We start from the raw sequence: 27,460 nt of genomic DNA on the forward strand, positions 1-27,460 counted from the left end.
GAATTGGTCAGACGGTGTCTGACTGGGAAGTACTGGTGGCCCACCTTGGCTAAGGACGTGAGGGTTTATGTTTCCTCCTGCTCGGTGTGCGCCCAGTGCAAGGCTCCTAGGCACCTGCCCAGAGGTAAGCTACACCCCTTACCCGTTCCTCAACGGCCGTGGTCGCACCTGTCGGTAGATTTCCTGACCGATCTTCCTACCTCACAGGGTAACACCGCGATCCGAAGTCCTGTCGTCTCCTTCCTTTGCCCGGTCTCCCTACAGCCCTACATACTGTGGAGGCCTTGTTTACACACGTCTTCCGGCACTACGGGGTGCCTGAGGATATAGTGTCTGATCGGGGTCCCCAGTTCACATTGAGGGTCTGGAAGGCGTTCATGGAACGTTTGGGGGTCTCGGTCAGCCTTACCTGAGGTTTTCACCCAGAGAGTAACGGGCAGGTGGAGAGAGTAAACCAGCATGTGGGTAGGTTTCTGAGGTCCTATTGCAAGGACCGGCCCGGCGAGTGGGCAGCGTTCGTGCCCTGGGTAGAGATGATCTCGATCCGCCACTACTCCACTAACTCACCCCCCTCCAGTGTGTATTGGGGTATCAGCCGCTTCTGGCTCCTTGGCATCAGAGTCAGACCAAGGCTCCTGCGGTGGACGACTGGTTCCGGCGCGCGGAGGAAACATGGGACGCCGTCCATGTCCACCTTCACCTTTTTTTTTTCTTGCTGCGCCAGAAAGTGGGAGCAGACCGTCACCACAGTGAGGCCCCGGGACCGGGTCTGGCTCTCGACCCGAAACCTGCCCCTCCGCCTAACCTGCCGGAAGCTGGGCCCGTGGTTTGTGGGGCCATTCAAAGTCCTGAGGAGAGTGCTGAGGAGAGTGAACGAGGTATGTTACAGGTAACAACTTCCCCCCGATTACAGCATTAACCCCTCGTTCCATGTGTCTCTCCTCAGGCCGGTGGTGGCTGGTCCGCTCCAGGAATTCGAGGCATCGGGCGGGGGGCCTTCAGTACCTCATGGAGTGGGAGGGGTACAGCCCGGGGGAGAGGTGCTGGGTTCCGTTTGACCATGAACTGCTGCGGGAGTTCCACCGTCGCCGGCCGGATCGCCCAGCACCTCGCCCTCCGCTTCGTCCCCGAGGCCGGTGTCGGCGCACGTCAAGGGGAGGGGTCACGACTTCCGCCAAAGTCGTTCCTCTCCTTGTCCGGGCGGCATTCGGCGGTCCATTTTTCATTGTTCTATTTGTTTTGTCTTGTTCCTGGTTTACATTCCCTATTCACACTGCATGTATTTATTCCTCTGTTCCCCCCCCATGTCTTTGTGTGAAATTGTTTTGTTTACGTGTTTGAGGTTATGCGCCAGGCTGGTGTTTATGATCCGTGTTCTTGCAGGTATTTTGTTATCCTTGGCTTTGTGACTGTGTTTAGCGCTCTGCACTTTTGCTATTGTGGCTGGAGGTTTTGACGCAGTTGCGTCCGTCTGCTGTTTTCTCCTGTAAAGTGTGCGCCTGTTCACAACTCTCTGCTCTCCTGCACCTGAATTCGCACCCAACACCCTGACAATATGAAACGTTATATCTCAAATCCAAAATGCTGGGGCATAGCACCTTCACTGTCCAAACACATATGGTGTGGCCTATGTGTGTCTGGTAAACACATGTGGATCTGGTGAACAGTTATCACTTGTTGACCAACTACAGGAATACTGACCTCAGAGTCTCCAGTTTACAGTGGGGATTCCCCAGTCCAGCAGAGAGCAGATTCACTCCTGAATCCTTCAGGTCATTGTTACTCAGATCCAGCTCTCTCAGGTGTGAGGGGTTTGACTTCAGAACTGAGACCAGAGAAGCACAGCCTTCCTCTGTGACTCCACAGCCTGACAGCCTGACAAAGAGATCATCATGACTTCAAACACACTGTTAATTTAACACCAGTAGTGTAGAAGGACAATGGCAGATGCATTTGGTTAATTATCCAAAACAACATATAGATTCATCTTCCATCTCCTAGAATTGTATGGTCATAATGTCATACTAATGTGAAAATCAATGCATTTATTCAATATGTTATTCAATATAATTTTATATACATATTATAATACATATTTTCTTTAAACTGAATATTACTTCCTGATGTTTAGATCTTATATGTGATTTTCTTTACTCACAGAACAGCTCTGGAGGCTTTGACCACTGGCAGCAGCCTCAGAAGACCTTCCTCTGATCTGGAGTATTTCTTCAGGTCAAACACATCCAGCTCCTTTTCTGAAGTCAGCAACACAAAGACCAGAGCTGACCACTGTGCAGGTGACAGGTTGGGTTTTGAGAGACTTCCTGAGCTCAGGTAGCTTTGGATCTCCTCCACTAGAGAATGGTCATTCAGTTCATTCAGACAGTGGAACAGATTGATGCTCCTCCCTGGAGAGGGATTCTCCCCGATCTTCTTCTTGATGTACTTGACTGTTTCTTCATGGCTCTGTGAGCTGCTTGTTGTCTCTGTCAGTAGACATTGTAAGTGCTTCTGATTGGACTCCAGTGAGAGGCCCAGAAGGAAGCGAAGGAAAAGGTCCAGGTTTCCTGTCTCACTTTGTAAGGCTTTATCCACAGCACTCTTGTAGAAAGTAACTGCAGACTTGTCTTTTGTTTGCAGTTTGTCAATTAGATTCTCATTGTTGTTGTTGAATGAGAGGAACACATATACAGCAGCCAGAAACTCCTGAATGCTCAGATGAACAAAGCAGTGCACCTTGTTCTGGTACAGCACACATTCCTCTTTAAAGATCTGTGTGCACAATCCTGAGTACACTGAGGCTTCATTGACATCAATGCCAGCCTCTTTCAGGTCTTCTTCATAGAAAATCAGATTGCCCTTCACAAGCTGTTGAAAAGCCAGTTTTCCCAGTGACAGAATGCTCTCTTTATTCCAGTGTGGACCTGTCTCTTCTTTCCCAAGATACTTTTCATTCTTCTGTATGGTATGAAACACCACAAGGTGTGTGTACATCTCAGTCAGAGTCTTGGGCATCTCTTCTCTCTTATGTTCCAGCATGTGTTCAAGGACTGTTGCAGAAATCCAACAGAAGACTGGAATGTGGCACATGATGTGGAGGCTCCTTGATGTCTTTATGTATGAGATGATTCTGCTGGCCATGTCCTCATCACTGAATCTCTTCCTGAAGTACTCCTCCTTCTGTGGGTCACTGAACCCTCGTACCTCTGTCACCTGGTCAACACACCCTGAAGGGATCTTATTGGCTGCTGCAGGTCGGGTAGTTATCCAGAGGAGAGCAGAGGGAAGCAGATTTCCCTTGATGAGATTTGTCAGCAGAACATCCACTGAGGTTGACTCTGTGACGTCCCAACAGATCTTGTTATTCTTGAAGTCTAGGGGCAGTCGGCACTCATCCAGACCATCAAAGATGAACAGAACTTTGTACTTGTCGAAGTTGGAGATTCCTGATTGTTTGGCTTCCTTTGAGAAGTGATTGAGAAGTGCAATGAAAGTGTGTTTTTCCCCTTTCAGCAAATTCAGCTCCCGGAATGGGAATGAAAATACAAATTGGACATCCTGATTTGCTTTTCCTTCAGCCCAGTCCAGAATGAACTTCTGCACAGAGACTGTTTTTCCAATGCCAGCGACTCCCTTTGTCAGCACAGTTCTGATAATTTTGTCTTGTCCAGTTAAGGGTTTGAAGATGTCTTCACATTTGATTGCAGTCTCTGGTCTTGCTTGTTTCCTGGTTGTTGTCTCAATCTGTCTCAGCTCATGTTCATTATTGACCTCTCCTGTTCCACCCTCTGTGATGTAGAGCTCTGTGTAGATCTTGTTGAGAGGTGTTGGGTTTCCTTGTTTTGCGAACCCCTCAAATACACATTGAAACTTCTTCTTTAGATTAGATTTGAGTTCACGTTGGCAAATCACAGCAAGCTCATCTGAATCTAGAAATCACACAGAGGATATTATTATTATGTCTGTTTTAATGCCTATAGTATTGTAGGACTGTTAAAAAGTTGAAAATTATAATAATTTATTCTCTTAAATGTCTCTATAAATGTGTAAATATTTTCATAATGCATTACAGACTGGTGTGACTGATTATATTATTATTGGTATTATTCAAATCAAATCAAATCAAATTGTATTTGTCACATACACATGGTTAGCAGATGTTAATGCGAGTGTAGTGAAATGCTTGTGCTTCTAGTTCCGACAATGCAGTAATAAATAACGAGATATCTAACCTAACAATTCCAAAACTACTACCTTATACACGCAAGTGTAAAGGGATAAAGAATATGTACATAAAGATATATAAATGAGTGATGGTACAGAACGGCATAGGCAAGATGCAGTAGATGGTATCGAGTACAGTATATACATATGAGATGAGTAATGTAGGGTATGTAAACAAAGTGGTATTATTAATGTTGTCTCTCTCTCTAAATTAGTCACCACAACACATCCCTGCTGCTACTTGATGAGGTGACTAGGTGTTGTGTTAAGGCTGCTTCAATATCATTGAGTTACACAGCTACTTTAGCTGTGCTTAAGATACCGTTTTTAAATGTTATAAAACATCATTCAACATGAGGCAGACAGCTCTTACTTTTCTCCAGTGTGTCAGCAAGCTCCTTCTGGTTCATTTTCTTCAGGACGTGCAGTGTGATCTTCAGAGCCCCCTCTCTGGCACTGCTCTCCTGCTTCTCATCTTCAGCATCCACCACTTCCTCATCCTGCTTCTGACTCTCAAAGCCTTCTGGGAGTTCTGGACTAAGAATCCTCTTGAACATCTTCAGCTCATTCTTCACAAATGTAATAATTTTCTCTTCAAGCAACTGAAATAAATAAAGTAAATAAGTTAAGCAAGAGAAGAAATGCTTTCTCATTAACACATTAATGAATGATTGACAGATCAACTTTACTTGAGGTAAACAAAAACAAATGTCCATAACAGGACCACATACACTGAATATGGAGGCCAGGTCTGTTTGATGACTCTGGGAAGACTGACCACTGAGAATCTCTGACTCTGATCTCTCCTGTTGGTTTCTGTGGACAAAACATGAGATTACATCTCCTCATCCAGGGAGTGCACACACACACACACACACACACACACACACACACACACACACACACACACACACACACACACACACACACACACACACACACACACACACACACACACACACACACACACACACACACACACACACACATGGAGGGAATGTTGTGTTTGTTTAATATTGTTTTAGGACTATAAAATTGGACAAAAGTATTAGACTATGGATTATGAAAACAGCAAAAAGAAATGGGGAAATGGGAGAGGAGAAATGACTAGAGACAGTGTTGTTTAACTCACTGACCATGACCCATGAGTTCTTCTTACCTTTGTTCAGTAGAAAAGTCTCCCTCTCTAAAGTGTAGAGGTTGATTCATAGACAGGTCACTCTTCATGGACACACAGCTGGGTACAGGGGAGGCTGGTCTCTCCTGATTGATTGGGCTTCAACACAACAGAGACAAACATTACATCTCTCATCTACTCTGAGCTCAGATGGGGAAACATAAGAAGAGTTTCATTCCAAAAAGCTGTATATCCATTTTCAGAAATGTTCGTAAATTAGTTTTTATTGTTTAAAGAAGTTATGTTTATGTTTTTTGCTAAATGAGGAGATGGGTACCTGCTTCTATAAACCAATGAGCAGATGGCACGTGGGTACCTGATTCTATAAACCAATGAGGAGATGGCACGTGGGTACCTGCTTCTATAAACCAATGAGGAGATGGCACGTGGGTACCTGCTGCTATAAACCAATGAGGAGATGGCACGTGGGTACCTGCTTCTATAAACCAATGAGGAGATGACACGTGGGTACCTGCTTCTATAAACCAATGAGGAGATGGCACGTGGGTACCTGCTTCTATAAACCAATGAGGAGATGACACGTGGGTACCTGCTTCTATAAACCAATGAGGAGATGACACGTGGGTACCTGCTTCTATAAACCAATGAGGAGATGGCACGTGGGTACCTGCTTCTATAAACCAATGAGGAGATGGCACGTGGGTACCTGCTTCTATAAACCAATGAGGAGATGGCACGTGGGTACCTGCTTCTATAAACCAATGAGGAGATGGCACGTGGGTACCTGCTTCTATAAACCAATGAGGAGATGGCACGTGGGTACCTGCTTCTATAAACCAATGAGGAGATGGCACATGGGTACCTGCTTCTATAAACCACTGAGGAGATGGCACGTGGGTACCTGCTTCTATAAACCAATGAGGAGATGGCACGTGGGTACCTGCTTCTAATAACCAATGAGGAGATGGCACGTGGGTACCTGCTGCTATAAACCAATGAGGAGATGGCACGTGGGTACCTGCTTCTAATAACCAATGAGGAGATGGCACGTGGGTACCTGCTTCTATAAACCAATGAGGAGATGACACGTGGGTACCTGCTTCTATAAACCAATGAGGAGATGACACGTGGGTACCTGCTTCTATAAACCAATGAGGAGATGACACGTGGGTACCTGCTTCTATAAACCAATGAGGAGATGACACGTGGGTACCTGCTTCTATAAACCAATGAGGAGATGGCACGTGGGTACCTGCTTCTATAAACCAATGAGGAGATGACACGTGGGTACCTGCTTCTATAAACCAATGAGGAGATGGCACGTGGGTACCTGCTTCTATAAACCAATGAGGAGATGGCACGTGGGTACCTGCTTCTATAAACCTATGAGGAGATGACACGATTATTTTTGTCATGTAAAGATGTATTTTTTATTTTATTTTATTTTTATTTTTTATACACCTGGTGAGCTGTCCTAAGTAGTTAAGAGTTAACAGCAGGTGTCTTGATAATACTGTAATGACCCGGCTGGGTCATAAAGGAAAAAGAGAGACGGACTCTAGGTGTGCAGGTCAGAACACAGGTTTATTCCTAAACTGGGCTATTGTTCAGGCCACAGCCCACGCCGCTAAATGCCGAACATACACAATTTTACCATGTCGAGTTAAGGGTCACTCTCATAGGAACAGATCAAGGATCAAACAGAAAGAGAGTGAGAGATGAAACAGTAATCCCTATTTATGCATTTCCAAACCCCGCGGGATTACCCATCATACCCCCCCAACCTTTCCATCTGTCCTGACATATTTAACCCCTGCTAGTAGCCATGAGAACCATAACACACCCACAAACACAGAACACAATACCGGGTCGTTACATAGCCCCCCCTTTCTAAACCCTAGCCCCTAGGGTTACACAACAAAATCCTTAAAACGACCAGGAGGTCGCATCAGTCTCTTGGGCCTCCCCGTGGCTCTCACCGGTGAACCCCCAGAACACTCCTCTGCCCCAATGTCATTTCCAGCGCCCCCCGAAGAAGCAGCCCCCTCCCCAGGCTCAGGTTGCGCTAGAGTCTCCTCGTTAGACTGTTCCCGTGGGCTCACATCAGAGCCCTCACTCCCATTCCCTACCGTTTTCCTCCCTCTGTAGGGTGCCAATCGATCCCGGTGGACCACCACCTTCCTGCTCCGTGGGGGGACCTCCACCCGGTACGTCACCTCCCCCACTCTCTCTATCACCAGACACGGCCCCACCCATGCACTGTCCAGCTTTGGGCACCGCCCCTTCTTGCGCGTGGGGTTGTGAAGCCACACACATTCTCCCGCTCCAAAGTGCCTCCCCCTAGCGCGCGAGTCATAGTGGCGCTTTTGGCGCACCCCTGCGTTCTCGAGTTGCTTTCTTGCGAAGGTGTGAGCCGCTTCTAACCGGTTCTGCAGACGACACACATAGTTTGGGCCAGGCAAAACCCCGTCGTCATTATCAGGAGGGTGGCCAAACGTAATTTCAGCTGGGGTGTGCAACTCACGACCTAACATTAGTAGTGCTGGGGAGCGCGCAGTCGATTCTTGAACAGCCGACCTACACACCATAAGAATAAACGGTAAGTGGGTGTCCCAATCTCTCTGGTGTTTTGAGGTAACGATGGCCAGCTGCTGTGCTAATGTTCTGTTAAATCTTTCCACCAGCCCATCACTCTGGGGGTGAAGCGGAGTAGTGCGCGTCTTCTCCACGCCTAACCGTCTACACAACTCTGAGAACACCCGTGACTCGAAGTTTCTCCCCTGGTCGCTGTGAATAGACTGTGGCACCCCAAACCGACTGATTATTCCCCCCACCAACGCATCAGCTACTGTCCCCGCCTCCTGGTCTGGGAGAGCGTAAGCCTCCGGCCACTTGGTGAAGTAGTCCATAGCGGTTAGAATCCACCTGTTACCGCTGTCTGTGGTTGGAACCGGCCCTACTATGTCTACCCCCAGTCTCTCCATGGGCTCCCCTACTGGGAATTGTTGTAGGAGGGCGTGTGACTGACCTGGAGGTCCTTTTTTAGCAGCACACTCGTCACACTGCCTACAAAAGTCCTCAACATCCCTCCTGTGCCTGGCCCAATAGAAGCCTTTACGCACGCGCTTTAACGTTTTGGAGACCCCAAAATGCCCTGCGCCTACTCCCCCATGAAGCTGCTGTAACACGCTCCCCTGCAGCCTTTTGGGCACCACTACCTGCCACATAATTTCTCCAGTCGCTGGCTTTTTCCACCCCGTCTGGAGCACTCCCTCAGCCACTCTAAGGACTGTGAATTTAGCCCACAGTCCTTTGGTGACTGGTGATAGAGGGGCTACTTCCCCCCACGGCGGTCGCCTTCTCTCTTCCACCCACCGCAGCACAGGACGCAGTTCTGCGTCCTCCTCCTGGCGACGCCTCCACTCCCCAACATCCACAGCCTCAAGCTCCCGGCACTCTGTCACACTCAGCTGACTCACCGTGGCGGTGACTCCTTCCTCCCTGCACAGTTCTCTCTTTCGCTCCACCCGTTTGGCGCAGTACACACAGCCATCCTCAGCACACGGGCGGCGGGACAAGGCGTCTGCATTGCTGTGGCGAAGGCCGGCTCTGTGCTCCACCTGGAAGTCGTAGGGTTGCAGCTCCTCCAGCCAGCGGGCAATCTGACCCTCTGGCTCCTTGAAGGAGAGAAGCCACTGCAGGGCGGAGTGATCCGTCCGGACCACAAACGGCAGGCCCCCCAGGTAGTACTTGAAATGGCGTACTGCTGCCACGACAGCCAAAAGCTCTCTCCTTGTCACGCAGTAGCGTTTTTCAGCCTTATCAAAAGTTCTGCTGTAATAAGCTACTACGTGTTCCCCATCAGGGCCACGCTGAGCCAGCACAGCCCCCAAGCCCTCATTGCTTGCGTCGGTGTCCAGGATGAACGGACGGTTCGGGTCTGGTGAGGCCAGGACAGGGGCCTCCATCAGGGCACGTTTGAGGGCCTCAAACGCCCGCTGGTGCTCTTCGGTCCACTGAAAAACAGTGTCCTCCTTGAGAAGGTGGTTCAAAGGAGCCGCTACCCCCGCAAACCCCTTCACAAACCTACGATAGTAGGATGCCAGCCCCAGGAAGCTCTTAACCTCTTTTTTCCCCCCTGGAACTGGCCACCCCCTCACAGCCTCTACTTTGTCTGGCATCGTGCTGATGCCCTCACCACCCAGCTGATGCCCCAGGAACGCCACCTCCCTTTGCATGAAATGGCACTTTCCCGGATGTAATTTTAGCCCCGCCCCCGAGATCCTCTCCAACACTCGCCTAATTGCCCCCAGTGCCCCCTCAAACGATGTGCCGTGCACCAATATGTCGTCTAGGTACACAACACACTCGTCTCTCGGAACCCCCGCCAGCACTCTGTCCATGAGCCTCTCAAAGGTGGCAGGAGCATTACAGAGCCCGAAGCACAGCACCTTGAACTGCCAATGGCCCCTATCTGTGGAGAAGGCCGTTTTTTCACGTGCCCCTGGCGAGAGGGGCACCTGCCAGTAGCTACTGCGCAGATCAAGGGAGGAGAACCACGAGGACCCTCTCACGTGGTCTAGCGACTCATCAATCCTCGGTAGGGGATAAGAGTCTTTAGTGGTGACAGAATTTAGGCCCCTGTAGACAACACAAATCCTAAGTTTACCCCCTTTCTTAGGCACCATGACGACCGGCGCGGACCATGGGCTATCTGATGGCTCAATGAAATCAGCCCGCAACATGTCAACAATAGCTGTGTCTGCTGCTTCCCTCCTGGCAAGGGGAATACGACGGGGCCGAATTTTAATGGGTCGGGCGTCCCCAGTGTCTATTTCGTGCTGAACTAGGTGCGTTTGTCCTACCTCATCTTCCCCCCAAGCGAAGCTATCTTTAAAGTCCAACAGCAGCTGCTTTAACTGTCTCTGTTGACTCTCATCCAGACCCTGACAGTTCTTCAGCCACACAGCCTCGACGGCGTCGATAGCTTCCTCCTTCCCCCCGTCGGTCTGATGGGGTGAAGGAGCCAGTGTGTTTTGGCCTACTGGGCTGCCTGTGCTTGCACCATGATGGGGAGTGAAGGCCGTCGCCGCCGGAGACAGCTGCTGGGATGGCACAACGACCAAGGGAGCAGCCGGGATGACCGGTGGAGTTTCTGCAAGCTTGGAGGAAGACGGAGGGACAGCCCTGCCCCCTGCTGGCCCTCCCGAAGGCGACATTCCCACTGTGGGCCCCCCCCCGACAGCCTCAAAGTGCCCGACGCTAAGTCCAACTGAGCCCCACAGTTTTTCAAAAAGTCCATTCCCAGTATACAGGGGTCCTGCACCGCTGCTACCCACACCGGACACCCCACAGTTCTCCCCCCCACAGTCACAGATAGCTGACACTTCCCTAACATGGGGGCTAGCTCCCCCGTGACAGTCCGTAGCTGGACAAGGGTCGGCTCCACCCGCACCCCAACAGGTAGTATGTCTGGTCTCACCAGGGTTACTGTAGAGCCCGTGTCGACCAGGGCCAAACATTCCACCCCCTCTACCTTGACGATGACATTGCAGAAGTCCCCAACGGTGGTACGTCCCACCACAACTACCGGACTAGGAAACACGGCGGCAGCTACACCCTGGGGGAGCAGGTCCAGACCCTCTTGTCCGCGCTGCTGGGTACCTCCTTTGCTTACAGTGGGTTCGGGGGCGGGGGGGTGGGCCCGCGCTGACCCCTGCACGAGAACCCGCTGTCGTTTCCCTGGTGACGGGGGAATCTGCCACACTCCCGCTGAATGTGGCCAGGCTGGCCACAACCCCAGCAGACAATAGGAGTTGAGCTGACACTGCGACGTTGCCTGGAGCCCCTCTCCATGACAAGCGAAGCAGTCTTGACTAGCCCACCCAACTCGTCAACCCACTCTGGTTTTGTGACCCCTGGCACCCCAGCCACCGCTGCTCTCACCTCTGGTTGACTGGCGACTTCCACTCTCACTCCCTCACCCCAGATCAGCTCCCCTTCCTGGCTATCTCCACTGCAGCCCGCAGAGATGGTGGGTCCGCCATCTGAACATGCTTACCCAGTTCGGTGGAAGAGAGCGCTCTAATAAAACTGTCCCGTGCCAGCTCGTCTTGCACCCCAATCGGCATAGTTGCATAAGCCCGCCTGGTCAGGCTCAGAATACCACTTGCCAACGCCTTTAATGATTCCCCCTGAAGTCTCTTTTTGTTACTCAGTTCAATCCGCAGCATGTTGGGCTGCGCGTCGCTGCCGAAACGGCCCCCCAATGCCTCCACTAGCGCACCATAGTCGCCTCTCTCGTCCGGGGCTAGCGTTAACAGGCATTCCGACGCCTCCTCTGCCAGGCTCAAGGCAAGCTGTAACGCTTTCGTCTCGTCAGACCACCTCCCGGCTCTAGCCAACAACTCGAATTGAGTGAAAAAAACTTCCCATTTACCTTGTCCATTGAACTTTGGTAGTTTAGCCGCTACCGTGGCTAATGGCAATAGGTCGCCGCCATCTCTGTTTACATAAGCAGGCCCAGCCATTTCCGCACCCGGTGACGTCGATATCCCCGTCGCCGTGACGTCTGCTCTCGAGCGGTGTGAAGGAAAACCCGCCAGTTCTGCCATCTTGCTGACTGCCAATTTAACTCCCGCCATGTGGCTCTCCAGCTTTTCTACGGCAGTCGGCGCCTGACCCTCCCGACCGGGTACCCCCGAGCCCACAACGGACACTTTGTCCGACTCTTCCTTCATTTTCCGCCTCGCAACCAAGCATCATGACCGTAGATGCGAGTCACGCTAAAGCCATCCCGGCCTAAACTGAACAGCTAACTCGCCTAGTCTCGATCCCGTAGTTCGAAATCACTTCTGACACCAATGTAATGACCCGACTGGGTCATAAAGGAAAAAGAGAGACGGACTCTAGGTGTGCAGGTCAGAACACAGGTTTATTCCTAAACTGGGCTATTGTTCAGGCCACAGCCCACGCCGCTAAATGCCGAACATACACAATTTTACCATGTCGAGTTAAGGGTCACTCTCATAGGAACAGATCAAGGATCAAACAGAAAGAGAGTGAGAGATGAAACAGTAATCCCTATTTATGCATTTCCAAACCCCGCGGGATTACCCATCATACCCCCCCAACCTTTCCATCTGTCCTGACATATTTAACCCCTGCTAGTAGCCATGAGAACCATAACACACCCACAAACACAGAACACAATACTGGGTCGTTACAATTCTATAGAATAATGCAGCGAGTCAGTGGTTCCTGTGCCACATGTAATTGCTTTGTAGTAGTTAAAAATAATGTTTTTATATTTCTATATGATCAATCCATAAATAATATAGACCTACATGCAACAGTATGTCTTGTGCTTTTGACAATGATTTATGTATAATAATTATGTATAACAAGTGATTCCATGTATGTACCTAAAGCATTTTGTCTTCATTTTGGCAGATTAACTCATGCTTATTTATGAAGGTTAAATCAGGTTTTCATCCAGTGGCTAAGGAGTTGGACCTGTGGCTGAAAGGTGGCTGGTTTGAAAACGGCGGACTTGATCTGACCACTGGAGGGCTGCTGGGTTCACATCCTCAAAACATTAACCTTCCGTTGATCAGAACTCTACAGGTTCTTCTTCACTGAACCCAAAAATATATATAACTTTTAGTGATTCCATATATTAAGGAAGTGATAGAAGCCTTTTTGCTTCTATAAGGAACCTTATTTTCTAAGAGTGTATAATAAACATGTTTTTCTTTTGATTATTTAATTATCTACATCATGTTATTTCAAGTTGTCCCTTTGGAGCACAACATCACATTGTTAAAAAATAATCCTAAATTGGGCAATTAAAGGCATCTATGGTGTAATATGTGTTCGATGAATATGAACATTGTTGCAACGTTGTAGGCAACATTATTGGCAAGGGACTTGATGCTACTATGCCAAAGCTATTTAGAGTTGTTAAACGGATGTGAAGAGTGTGTTGATGTAACGGTAATATTGTCAAAATTCTGCTTGTAACAACGATCAGAATTGATTAAAAAAATATGCATTCCATTATATTAGTCAATAATTAAGAGTAGGCAAAGTGGTTGTGTCGTGAAAATTCTATCAAATGTCTAACATTGCAACGAGTACAGTCAGGGTGCCGCAGAACCCCTGCAGTACCTCCACAGACCCCGGATTGAGAACCCCTGCAGTACCTCCACAGACCCCGGATTGAGAACCCCTGCAGTACCTCCACAGACCCCGGATTGAGAACCCCTGCAGTACCTCCACAGACCCCGGATTGAGAACCCCTGCAGTACCTCCACAGACCCCGGACTGAGAACCCCTGCAGTACCTCCACAGACCCCGGATTGAGAACCCCTGCAGTACCTCCACAGACCCCGGATTGAGAACCCCTGCAGTACCTCCGCAGACCCCGGATTGAGAACCCCTGCAGTACCTCCGCAGACCCCGGATTGAGAACCCCTGCAGTACCTCCACAGACCCCGGATTGAGATCCCCTGATTTAGCAGATGCTCTTATCCAGAGTGATTTACAGTAAGTGCATTCATCTTAAGATAGCTATTTATTTTGGAAATTAACTGAATGAATTCTTCATAAAATTGTCATCTCACCTCTTAGATTTGGTGCCATGTTTCCCAGAGACATTCCTTTTAGAGGCAGGGCCTTCCTCCTCTCTCTCCCCAGAGAGACTCATTTTAGAGGCAGGGCCTTCCTCCTCTCTCTCCCCAGTGAGACTCATTTTAGAGCACTGTCCCCTAAACAGAGATCCAGCATGTTGGTTGTGGTTAACACAGTGTCAACTAATTATTCAATGTTAATTGTTCTCATTTATTCATTATCTCTTTGAGAAATAAAACATTTACTAACAGACATAGAAACAGTCAGATGATTTAATGCAATCACATGAACATGTAGTTGTGACATTTCTTCTCCATGGTAACTGTCAATAATAATAATAAGTCACTGTTTGTTATGGTAGTTATAGACAGTACAGCAACAACAATAATAATAATAATAATAATAATAATAATAAGTCACTGTTTGTTAAGGTAGTTATAGACAGTACAGCAACAATAATAATAATAATAATAATGATAATGAGTCACTGTTTGTTAAGGTAGTTATAGACAGTACAGCAACAACAATAATAATAATAATAATAATAAGTCACTGTTTGTTAAGGTAGTTATAGACAGTACAGCAACAATAATAATAATAATAATAATAAGTCACTGTTTGTTAAGGTAGTTATAGACAGTACAGCAACAATAATAATAATAATAATAATAATAATAAGTCACTGTTTGTTAAGGTAGTTATAGACAGTACAGCAACAATAATAATAATAATAATAATAATAATAATAATAAGTCACTGTTTGTTAAGGTAGTTATAGACAGTACAGCAACAACAATAATAATAACAATAATAATAATAATAAGTCACTGTTTGTTAAGGTAGTTATAGACAGTACAGCAACAACAATAATAATAATAATAATAATAATAAGTCACTGTTTGTTAAGGTAGTTATAGACAGTACAGCAACAATAATAATAATAATAATAATAATAATAAGTCACTGTTTGTTAAGGTAGTTCTAGACAGTACAGCAACAATAATAATAATAATAATAATAATAAGTCACTGTTTGTTAAGGTAGTTATAGACAGTACAGCAACAATAATAATAATAACAATAATAATAATAATAAGTCACTGTTTGTTAAGGTAGTTATAGACAGTACAGCAACAATAATAATAATAATAAGTCACTGTTTGTTAAGGTAGTTCTAGTCAGTACAGCAACACAAGACCATGTCTCATAATTATGTGTATTCACTAACAGTAGGCTATTTATTGTCTTTGAGAAATATATTTTTAACAACTTTCTCTTTTACTTCACTACATTCATAAAGAAAATGATGTATTTTTTACTCCATACATTTTCCCTGACACCCAAAGTAGTCGTTACATTTTGAATGCTTAGCAGGACAGGAAAATGGTCCAATTCACACACTTAACAAGAGAACATCCCTGGTCATCCCTACTGCCTCTGATCTGGTGGACTCACTAAACAGAGAACATCCCTGGTCATCCCTACTGCCTCTGATCTGGCAGACTCACTAAACAGAGAACATCCCTGGTCATCCCGTACCTCTGATCTGGAGGACTCACTAAACACAAATGCTTTGTTTTAAATGATGTCTGAGTGTTGGAGTGTGACCCTGGCTATCTGTAAATTAAAATAACAAGAAAATGGTGCCGTCTGGTTTGTTAAATATAAGGAATTTTAAATTATTACTACTTTACTTTTACTTTTGATGATTAAGTATATTTAAAACAAAATACTTTTAGAATTTTACTGAAGTAGTATTTTACTGGGTGACTTTCACTTTTACTTGAGTCATGTTCTATGAAGGAATCTTTCCTTTTACTCCAGTTTGAGAACTGAGTTCTGTTTCCACCACTGTTCTAACGTTCCATATGAGACACAGTTTCAACAGACATTCTGGAACTGCGTCGGCTACAAAGTTACTTTACATTTCATATCAGGAAATAAAGTAACGGTCACTGGGTGAATTAGTTGTGCATTGCCCAGCTCCCCGGGTGAGCAGAGTTTGCGCATTTAATACCATTCCATTGGTCCTTAAAATAAATGTCCACTCAACTGTAGCACCGGGCCATGCAAAACGAACTTCCCACTGTCGCAGCGCACTGAGACACAGAGTTCTAAACCCAGACGCGTTCATTCAAGACATCTCTCTTACATTATTTTTGATAAACATATAATTTACTGGAAACTGTCATGTTTTGTCTTTGGTCATCATGTCTTGTCCCTGTGCTTCCCTCTGCTGGTCTTATTAGGTTCTTTCCCTCTTTCTATCCCTCTCTCTCCTCCTCCCTCTCTCCCTCTCCCGCTCTCTCTCTCTATCGTTCCGTTCCTGCTCCCAGCTGTTTCTCATTCTCCTAACGACCTCATTTACTCTTTCACACCTGTCCCCTATTTTGCCCTCTGATTAGAGTCCCTATTTCTCCCTCTGTGTTCCGCTTCTGTCCTTGTCGGATTCTTGTTTGATGTTTGCTGTCCTGTGTCCTTGTTCCGCCCTGTCGTGTTTTTGCCTTCTTCAGATGCTGCGTGTGAGCAGGTGTCTATGTCAGCTACGGCCTGTGCCTTCCTGAAGCGACCTGCAGTCTGTGGTCGCGTCTCCAGTCGTTCCTCTCTACTGACGAGAGGATTTCAGTTTCCTGTTTTGGATTTACCTTTGATATATCCAGAAGAATCATTGTTTGTTTGATACTGGAATAAAGACTCTGTTGCTATTACGTCGCTTTTGGGTCCTCATTCATCAGCATAACAGAAGAATCCGACCAAGATGGACCCAGCGACTATGGATTCTCTCAACACTGCCGTCGAGTTCCAGGGAGCAATGCTCGGCAGACACGAGCAGGAATTGTTTGCTGCTCGTCATGCCGTTGAGACCCTGGCCGCTCAGGTCTCCGATCTCTCTGGACAGTTTCAGAGTCTTCGTCTCGTGCCACCAGCTACTTCCTGGTCTTCCGAGTCTCCGGAACCTAGGGTTAATAACCCACCATGTTACTCTGGGCAGCCCACTGAGTGTCGCTCCTTTCTCACCCAGTGTGATATAGTGTTCTCTCTCCAGCCCAACACGTACTCAAGAGAGAGAGCTCGGATCGCTTACGTCATTTCACTCCTTACTGGTCGGGCTCGGGAGTGGGGCACAGCTATCTGGGAGGCAAGGGCTGAGTGTTCTAACGATTATCAGAACTTTAAAGAGGAGATGATACGGGTTTTTGATCGTTCAGTTTTTGGGAAGGAGGCTTCCAGGGCCCTGGCTTCCCTATGTCAAGGTGATCGATCCATAACGGATTACTCTATTGAGTTTCGCACTCTTGCTGCCTCCAGTGACTGGAACGAGCCGGTGTTGCTCGCTCATTTTCTGGAGGGACTTCACGCTGAGGTTAAGGATGAGATTCTCTCCCGGGAGGTTCCTTCCAGCGTGGACTCTTTGATTGCACTCGCCATCCGCATAGAACGACGGATAGATCTTCGTCACCGAGCTCGTGGAGGAGAGCTCGCGTTAACGGTGCTTCCCCTCTCCGCATCTCAACCATCTCCTCCCACCGGCTCAGAGACTGAGCCCATGCAGCTGGGAGGTATTCGCATCTCGACTAAGGAGAGGGAACGGAGAATCACCAACCGCCTTTGCCTCTATTGCGGTTCTGCTGGACATTTTGTCATGTCATGTCCAGTAAAAGCCAGAGCTCATCAGTAAGCGGAGGGCTACTGGTGAGCGCTACTACTCAAGTCTCTCCATCAAGATCCTGTACTACCTTGTCGGTCCATCTACGCTGGACCGGTTCGGCTGCTTCCTGCAGTGCCTTGATAGACTCTGGGGCTGAGGGTTGTTTTATGGACGAAGCATGGGCTCGGAAACATGACATTCCTCTCAGACAGTTAGGGAAGCCCACGCCCATGTTCGCCTTAGATGGTAGTCTTCTCCCCAGTATCAGATGTGAGACACTACCTTTAACCCTCACAGTATCTGGTAACCACAGTGAGACCATTTCCTTTTTGATTTTTCGTTCACCTTTTACACCTGTTGTTTTGGGTCATCCCTGGCTAGTATGTCATAATCCTTCTATTAATTGGTCTAGTAATTCTATCCTATCCTGGAACGTTTCTTGTCATGTGAAGTGTTTAATGTCTGCTATCCCTCCTGTGTCTTCTGTCCCCTCTACTCAGGAGGAACCTGGTGATTTGACAGGAGTGCCGGAGGAATATCATGATCTGCGCACGGTCTTCAGTCGGTCCAGAGCCAGCTCTCTTCCTCCTCACCGGTCGTATGATTGTTGTATTGATCTCCTTCCGGGGACCACTCCCCCTCGGGGTAGACTTTACTCCCTGTCGGCTCCCGAACGTAAGGCTCTCGAGGATTATCTGTCTGTTTCTCTCGACGCCGGTACCGTGGTGCCTTCTTCCTCTCCCGCCGGAGCGGGGTTTTTCTTTGTTAAGAAGAAGGACGGTACTCTGCGCCCCTGCGTGGATTATCGAGGGCTGAATGACATAACGGTTAAGAATCGTTATCCGCTTCCCCTTATGTCGTCAGCCTTTGAGATTTTGCAGGGAGCCAGGTTCTTTACTAAGTTGGACCTTCGTAACGCTTACCATCTCGTACGCATCAGAGAGGGGGACGAGTGGAAAACGGCGTTTAACACTCCGTTAGGGCATTTTGAATACCGGGTTCTGCCGTTCGGTCTCGCTAATGCTCCAGCTGTCTTTCAGGCATTAGTTAATGATGTACTGAGAGACATGCTGAACATTTTTGTTTTCGTTTACCTTGACGATATCCTGATTTTTTCACCGTCACTCGAGATTCATGTTCAGCACGTTCGACGTGTACTCCAGCGCCTTTTAGAGAATTGTCTCTACGTGAAGGCTGAGAAGTGCGCCTTTCATGTCTCCTCTGTCACATTTCTCGGTTCTGTTATTTCCGCTGAAGGCATTCAGATGGATCCCGCTAAGGTCCAGGCTGTCAGCGATTGGCCCGTTCCTAAGTCACGTGTCGAGTTGCAGCGCTTTCTCGGTTTCGCTAATTTCTATCGGCGTTTCATTCGTAATTTCGGTCAAGTGGCTGCCCCTCTCACAGCTCTGACTTCTGTCAAGACTTGCTTTAAGTGGTCCGGTTCCGCCCAGGGAGCTTTTGATCTCCTCAAGAAGCGTTTTACATCCGCCCCTATCCTTGTTACTCCTGACGTCACTAAACAATTCATTGTCGAGGTTGACGCTTCAGAGGTGGGTGTGGGAGCCATTCTGTCCCAGCGCTTCCAGTCTGACGATAAGGTCCATCCTTGCGCTTACTTTTCTCATCGCCTGTCGCCATCGGAACGCAACTATGATGTGGGTAACCGCGAACTGCTCGCCATCCGCTTAGCCATAGGCGAATGGCGACAGTGGTTGGAGGGGGCGACCGTCCCTTTTGTCGTTTGGACTGACCATAAGAACCTTGAGTACATCCGTTCTGCCAAACGACTTAATGCACGTCAAGCTCGTTGGGCGTTGTTTTTCGCTCGTTTCGAGTTCGTGATTTCCTATCGCCCGGGAAATAAGAACACCAAGCCTGATGCCTTATCCCGTCTCTTTAGTTCTTCTGTGGTTTCTACCGACCCCGAGGGGATTCTCCCTGAAGGGCGTGTTGTCGGGTTGACTGTCTGGGGAATTGAGAGACAGGTAAAGCAAGCACTCACTCACACTGCGTCGCCGCGCGCTTGTCCTAGTAACCTTCTGTTCGTTCCTGTCTCTACTCGTCTGGCTGTTCTTCAGTGGGCTCATTCTGCCAAGTTAGCTGGCCATCCCGGCGTTCGGGGTACGCTTGCTTCTATTCGCCAGCGGTTTTGGTGGCCTACTCAGGAGCGGGACACGCGCCGTTTCGTGGCTGCTTGTTCGGACTGCGCGCAGACTAAGTCAGGTAACTCTCCTCCTGCCGGTCGTCTCAGACCGCTTCCCATTCCTTCTCGACCATGGTCTCACATCGCCTTAGACTTTATTACCGGTCTGCCTTCGTCTGCGGGGAAGACTGTGATTCTTACGGTTATCGATAGGTTCTCTAAGGCGGCACATTTCATTCCCCTCGCTAAGCTTCCTTCCGCTAAGGAGACGGCACAAATCATCATTGAGAATGTGTTCAGAATTCATGGCCTTCCGTTAGACGCCGTTTCAGACAGAGGTCCGCAATTCACGTCACAGTTTTGGAGGGAGTTCTGTCGTTTGATTGGTGCTTCCGTCAGTCTCTCTTCCGGGTTTCATCCCCAGTCTAACGGTCAAGCAGAAAGGGCCAATCAGTCGATTGGTCGCATATTACGCAGCCTTTCGTTTCGAAACCCTGCGTCTTGGGCAGAACAGCTCCCCTGGGCTGAGTACGCTCACAACTCGCTTCCTTCGTCTGCTACCGGGCTATCTCCGTTTCAGAGTAGTCTTGGGTACCAGCCTCCTCTGTTCTCGTCCCAGCTCGCCGAGTCCAGCGTTCCCTCCGCTCAGGCTTTTGTCCAACGTTGTGAGCGCACCTGGAGGAGGGTCAGGTCTGCACTTTGCCGTTACAGGGCGCAGACTGTGAGAGCCGCCAATAAACGTAGGATTAAGAGTCCTAGGTATTGTCGCGGTCAGAGAGTGTGGCTTTCCACTCGTAACCTTCCCCTTACGACAGCTTCTCGTAAGTTGACTCCGCGGTTCATTGGTCCGTTCCGTGTCTCTCAGGTCGTCAATCCTGTCGCTGTGCGACTGCTTCTTCCGCGACATCTTCGTCGCGTCCACCCTGTCTTCCATGTCTCTTGTGTCAAGCCTTTTCTTCGCGCCCCCGTTCGTCTTCCCCCCCCCCCCCCGTCCTTGTCGAGGGCGCTCCTATTTACAAGGTACGGAAGATCATGGACATGCGTTCTCGGGGACGTGGTCACCAGTACTTAGTGGATTGGGAGGGTTACGGTCCTGAGGAGAGGAGTTGGGTTCCATCTCGGGACGTGCTAGACCGTTCGTTGATTGATGATTTCCTTCGTTGCCGCCAGGGTTCCTCCTCGAGTGCGCCAGGAGGCGCTCGGTGAGTGGGGGGGTACTGTCATGTTTTGTCTTTGATCATCATGTCTTGTCCCTGTGCTTCCCTCTGCTGGTCTTATTAGGTTCTTTCCCTCTTTCTATCCCTCTCTCTCCTCCTCCCTCTCTCCCTCTCCCGCTCTCTCTCTCTATCGTTCCGTTCCTGCTCCCAGCTGTTTCTCATTCTCCTAACGACCTCATTTACTCTTTCACACCTGTCCCCTATTTTGCCCTCTGATTAGAGTCCCTATTTCTCCCTCTGTGTTCCGCTTCTGTCCTTGTCGGATTCTTGTTTGATGTTTGCTGTCCTGTGTCCTTGTTCCGCCCTGTCGTGTTTTTGCCTTCTTCAGATGCTGCGTGTGAGCAGGTGTCTATGTCAGCAACGGCCTGTGCCTTCCTGAAGCGACCTGCAGTCTGTGGTCGCGTCTCCAGTCGTTCCTCTCTACTGACGAGAGGATTTCAGTTTCCTGTTTTGGATTTACCTTTGATATATCCAGAAGAATCATTGTTTGTTTGATACTGGAATAAAGACTCTGTTGCTATTACGTCGCTTTTGGGTCCTCATTCATCAGCATAACAGAAACCAAGTTTAGCTGTGTTTTTTTCCTCCAAAATATGAGTTACTGTAGGACTTTAATAACTGTAAGCAGGCCTACAAACCCAAAATGTTTTAATTTGAGAATGTTCATTTGTATGCTTCAAATATTAAACTGTTTTAAAATATTTGATGATTAGTTGAATCAGCTGTGTAAGTGCTGATAAGAACAAAAGGATTGAGAAACCCTGAGATAAACATAAAACCATATAATTCAAAAGCTCCTCCACCATCTTTACCAGACGTTTTACTGATAACATGTAGGTCTACTGATTAGTTTACACTTTGAAAACTGCTGTCTGTCAGCAACTCAGCTCAAGTAGCAGTTCTACTAACTAGTAATATCTCATTCCAGGTATTCATTCTCTTACTCTGTCCTTTAGAATAAATTATTGTTCAAAGATACTTACTTTATTTTTTAGTTCTCTCCATATGGCGTTTTTAGCTCTGTCCTCAAAATGGATCCTTTCCAAAAGAACAACTTTACTTTCTGTTTCAGCTCAGCCGTCTCCCCACCCTGATAATAAAGTGTTTTATTGGTATCTTCCACTAGATGGCAGTAAACACCTGCTGTAACTAGATTTTACAACTATGTGTTTGGTTTCATACAAGCAGTGTCCCAGAGGAGGAGTGCTGATCTAGGATCAGATCCACCTCTCCATGTAATCTGATTCATTATGATCAAGGATCAGGTCCCCCTCTCCATGTAATCTGATTCATTATGATCTAGGATCAGGTCCCCCTCTCCATGTAACCTGATTCATTATGATTGTTTTGTCTCATGTCTCTTTATATGCATGTAGCCTGGGGGCCATGTAATCTGATTCATTATGATTGTTTTGTCTCATGTCTCTTTATATTCATGTAGCCTGGGGGCCATGTAATCTGATTCATTATGATTGTTTTGTCTCATGTCTCTTTATATTCATGTAGCCTGGGGGCCATGTAATCTGATTCATTATGATTGTTTTGTCTCATGTCTCTTTATATTCATGTAGCCTGGGGGCCATGTAATCTGATTCATTATGATTGTTTTATCTCATGTCTCTTTATATTCATGTAGCCTGGGGGCCATGTAATCTGATTCATTATGATTGTTTTGTATCATGTCTCTTTATATTCATGTAGCCTGGGGGCCATGTAATCTGATTCATTATGATTGTTTTGTCTCATGTCTCTTTATATTCATGTAGCCTGGGGAAATGTAGCTGTATTGAAATGACCTTGTTTTATAACCTTCTTTGTTGCTCAGTGGTACTTCAGTTGTCCTGACCACGTCCAGTTCTTTCACACAGTAATGCTCCAGCATCCACTCAGAGATTATGCATCTAATGCATTCCTCAAATACTGCAGAGTTGTTCAGCAAGTCCCTGAGATCGTCCTGTTCAACCACATTTATTAGTTTATTTGTCAGATGAAACCTGAGGGGATCACTGTAGTGTCATAATGCATCAACAATGGTTCTGAGGTCCTCAACAATGTGATTCTGTTCCGTAGCTGGGATGCAGTGTTCTTTCCTGATTTACTAAATAAAAAGACAGATATTGTTTTTGAGACCTTCAATTAGCTGCTCAGTGTTGATCTCTGTGTCTTGAACATATTCAGCCTCTGGCAGACTCTCTACATCGCTCATGTCATCTTCAATGGGATCAGTCCCAGTCTCAAATTCATCATGAGGACAATTCTCATCTAAGTTGTCTCTGAAAAGCTCTCTGTGGTTTTGGTAGATGTGTGACCGATAGACGCTGAAACATCTATTTGTTTTCCCACACCCATTAACTCCACAGGTAATTAGAACATGTGGTTCATGCTGGTGATAGAGGACAATATGTGTGAGTCGTCTGGACACAGAGAAAGTTTGCTCGTTGCAAAGTGGACTATTGAATAGAGTTGGCATTCTTCAGAAAGATTGTGAACCTTGGAATGATGGGATGGAATCATGGAGATCATTGGTACTCAGCCACTTGCAGACATCATCAAGGGACCAGTCTTCCACAGCCACACTCTAATTCAAGTTGACACTAAAAGCAAAAGTGAAATGTATTAGTGTTGAGGCTAAAACAAGACATTAATTATTATTTGACCCTGCTGGTCATCTATGAACATTAGAACATCTTGGCCATGTTCTGTTATAATCTCATCCCGACAACAGCCAGAAGAGGACTGGCCACCCCTCATAGCCTGGTTCCTCTCTAGGTTTCTTCCTAGGTTCTGGCCTTTCTAGGGAGTTGTTCCTAGCCACCGTGCTTCTACACCTGCATTGCTTGCTGTTTGGGGTTTTAGGCTGGGTTTCTGTACAGCACTTTCTGATATCCGCTGATGTAAGAAGGGCTTTATAAATACATTTGATTGATTGATTGATCCCAGTCTTTCCAGACAACCACCTTTTCTCCTAATTAGTATTTATGGTTGTTCCATAACGAACCAGAGATTGTCAGTAAAGGTGAAGATATCCGTCTCTTATTTATCTGACTCCATATTTCTTAGTTTGGGACATTATGGGATTCTGCAGTCCCACATTTAAGTGTTGACTCAGATAATATGATGCTCCAAATGGGGCATTAAGTTCTTCTTCCATGTCGACCCAAATTGTCCTATTAGAGTTGTCAATAAAGAGCCTATCAGGGCAGTTATAAAGTCTTCTTGATATAATTACATGTTAGGGAACTTTAATCCTCCCTTCTAAGTCTTTGCATGTATTCTAGCTTGGTTCATCCTGGCCCTTTTAATAGTCCAAATTAATCATTTTGTCTATAGATCATATTCTTTGTTGTTTCATTAGTTAAAACCTGCATTTCAGGAAGGGATCCAGTCTAAATCACTAGAAATGAGCATTTTATAGCTGATATTATTCATTTCTATCCCCCCAGCAGGGATTTTTTGCATGTTTCAGTGTGAAAAAAGTGTCCCCTTTTTGGGCCCTCACCAGTAGGCAACCCTGTTGTCATGGTCACCAGTTAGCATCACTGTTGTCATGGTCACCAGTTAGCATTCATGTTGTCATGGTCACCAGTTAGCATCCCTGTTTATGGATTATAAAAAAATAAAAAAATGTATTAAAATTTTTGTAAAATATTTTATTTATTTATTCATAATACAAAAATCTACTTACATTGCTGCATCAAACATGTCTAGCAAACCAAACACAGGTATTAACAATGCTCAAACATACAAAAATATCAATACAAATAAAATAATACAAAAAATAAACAAATTAAGTGCAATTATATTCACTCTGAAAATATCTTATTATAATGATTCATGAAGATGTTATTCTTGTTGTTATTCACTAGGGTTAGTGTTTTAATAAGATAATTAAATTCAATCAGGAAAATTTTGTAATTTGGGTATAGAATTTTGGAATCTTTGTTTGTGTATAAAGTATTTGGCAACAAGAATAAAAAAATTAACAATCATTTCAGTGGTTTTGTTATCATTGCAATAGTAACATATTATATATTTTATGTTAAAAATATAGCAAGTGTTCATAATGGTAAATAAGTACTTTGCAAGGTTTTCCCAAAATTCTGACACAAATTTACATTCAAAGAACAAGTGAGACAGATTCTCACCTTCTTTTCCACAGAAAACGCAGATATCATCAATAGCCAAGCCGAGATGTATGATTCTTCATCCAGAGTACGAAGCACCACTGTATCATCTAAAACCTTCAGAGAGATCCCTTAAAACTGCAGTATAAATTCTCCACAGCTGTTATGGTAGCTAGGTCATTTAGCAAGACATGGACGAATCCAACACATAGCGTTTCTACTGAGGTGACTGACTGTCATGTTGCTAGTTCTAATGACGCTATTAAAACAAGAATAGTTATTTGTAATTGCTCTGGGAGCTAGTTATTGCAGAGCCCAGCTACACATCCTGCTTGCTGGGCTCATTATGGACAGCCAATGAGCAGTTCAGGTGAAAAAGTCATCCAGATCTGATCCCTAAAGCGTACATGCTACTAGGAAACTGTAGCAACCTGCCGGCCTGCACAATCCTCCATGGCACTAATGCTACACGCGCAGTATGGTATGCTAACATCCCACAACAATTACCCAATTTAATTACTTGCCTAAACTTCCAATCATACATATTTTCTAATATCAACCACGGTTTCTGCACTTAAGGCAGACTTGCTATTAGAACAAGATGGAATTAGGAAAACTCTAAAGCTCGTTAAACGTAGGCTAAAATTAACCTTACCTGGCTGTCGTCAGCCATTATGTGTAGTCCGTTGACTAAGGGTCTGCGCCTGTAATACTGTAGCTGTTCTGATAGGCTGCTGTTCTGATAGGCTACTGTAGCTGTTCTGATAGGCTACTGCAGCTGTTCTGATAGGCTACTGCAGCTGTTCTGATAGGCTACTGCAGCTGTTCTGATAGGCTACTGCAGCTGTTCTGATAGGCTACTGCAGCTGTTCTTCTGATAGGCAACTAGCTGTTCTGATAGGCTACTGCAGCTGTTCTGATAGGCTACTGCAGCTGTTCTGATAGGCTACTGCAGCTGTTCTGATAGGCTACTGCAGCTGTTCTGATAGGCTACTGTAGCTGTTCTGATAGGCTACTGCAGCTGTTCTGATAGGCTACTGTAGCTGTTCTGATAGGCTACTGTAGCTGTTCTGATAGGCTACTGCAGCTGTTCTGATAGGCTACTGCAGCTGTTCTGATAGGCTACTGTAGCTGTTCTGATAGGCTACTGCAGCTGTTCTGATAGGCTACTGCAGCTGTTCTGATAGGCTACTGCAGCTGTTCTGATAGGCTACTGCAGCTGTTCTGATAGGCTACTGCAGCTGTTCTGATAGGCTACCTCTGCTGTTCTGATAGGCTACTGCAGCTGTTCTGATAGGCTACTGTAGCTGTTCTGATAGGCTACTGCAGCTGTTCTGATAGGCTACTGTAGCTGTTCTGATAGGCTACTGCAGCTGTTCTGATAGGCTACTGTAGCTGTTCTGATAGGCTACTGCAGCTGTTCTGATAGGCTACTGCAGCTGTTCTGATAGGCTACTGCAGCTGTTCTGATAGGCTACTGCAGCTGTTCTGATAGGCTACCTCTGCTGTTCTGATAGGCTACTGCAGCTGTTCTGATAGGCTACTGTAGCTGTTCTGATAGGCTACTGCAGCTGTTCTGATAGGCTACTGCAGCTGTTCTGATAGGCTACCTCTGCTGTTCTAAAAGGCTACTGCAGCTGTTCTGATAGGCTACTGCAGCTGTTCTGATAGGCTACTGCAGCTGTTCTGATAGGCTACCTCTGCTGTTCTGATAGGCTACTGCAGCTGTTCTGATAGGCTACTGTAGCTGTTCTGATAGGCTACTGCAGCTGTTCTGATAGGCTACTGCAGCTGTTCTGATAGGCTACTGCAGCTGTTCTGATAGGCTACTGTAGCTGCTCTGTAACTGTTAAACTAGTCTAATCTAATCTATCCGTTGAAAACCCGTCAGTGAACCGTCCTCAAACACAATGAACTGATGTCAATATGGAAATTAACCTTCACACAAATATATCAAATACATGACGTCAGATATGCCTAGAGGTATTGTTGACTTAATCAGAATACAGGATGGAGGCCAAGATGGCGTCGCTGTGAGAGGGAGTGTTTTCTCGCTCTTCAAAGCAATATTGAGGGTTAGGTGGTTAACAGTCAAATATTGGCTATTAATATTGAAAGAAACTAACTATAACTTTTTTTATGGACATGGGATAAGTTTAGAGTTAGTTTTTGTCAAGTTGAATGGGAAGAACACGACAGAAAGACAAAAGTAGATGAAATATCCAATTCTCGCAGAAGACGGCTGACATGCTAGCTAGCTACAACGAGAACCAGAGCAGCATGGATACACAAGAAGCCGCGAACTCAAGCAAGAGAAAGAACAAAACTGACCAGG

The 27,460-nt window shown here is 46.5% G+C and overlaps 1 protein-coding gene and 1 long non-coding RNA gene across 5 annotated transcripts in view; one reads left to right on the forward strand and one right to left on the reverse strand.

Annotated features, from left to right (window-relative positions):
- Positions 1–27,460, forward strand: part of LOC139583688 (NLR family CARD domain-containing protein 3-like) — a 672,088-nt gene that overhangs the window by 72,346 nt on the left and 572,282 nt on the right. The window lies entirely within an intron of this gene.
- Positions 22,954–24,598, reverse strand: LOC139570090 (uncharacterized). The gene is made up of 2 exons (XR_011674013.1): positions 24,501–24,598; positions 22,954–23,595 (listed from the first exon to the last, which is right to left on the reverse strand). It is a non-coding gene; the product is annotated as an uncharacterized lncRNA (long non-coding RNA).

This window comes from Salvelinus alpinus, chromosome 1, assembly GCF_045679555.1.
Source record: "Salvelinus alpinus chromosome 1, SLU_Salpinus.1, whole genome shotgun sequence".
Taxonomy (NCBI): domain Eukaryota; kingdom Metazoa; phylum Chordata; class Actinopteri; order Salmoniformes; family Salmonidae; genus Salvelinus; species Salvelinus alpinus.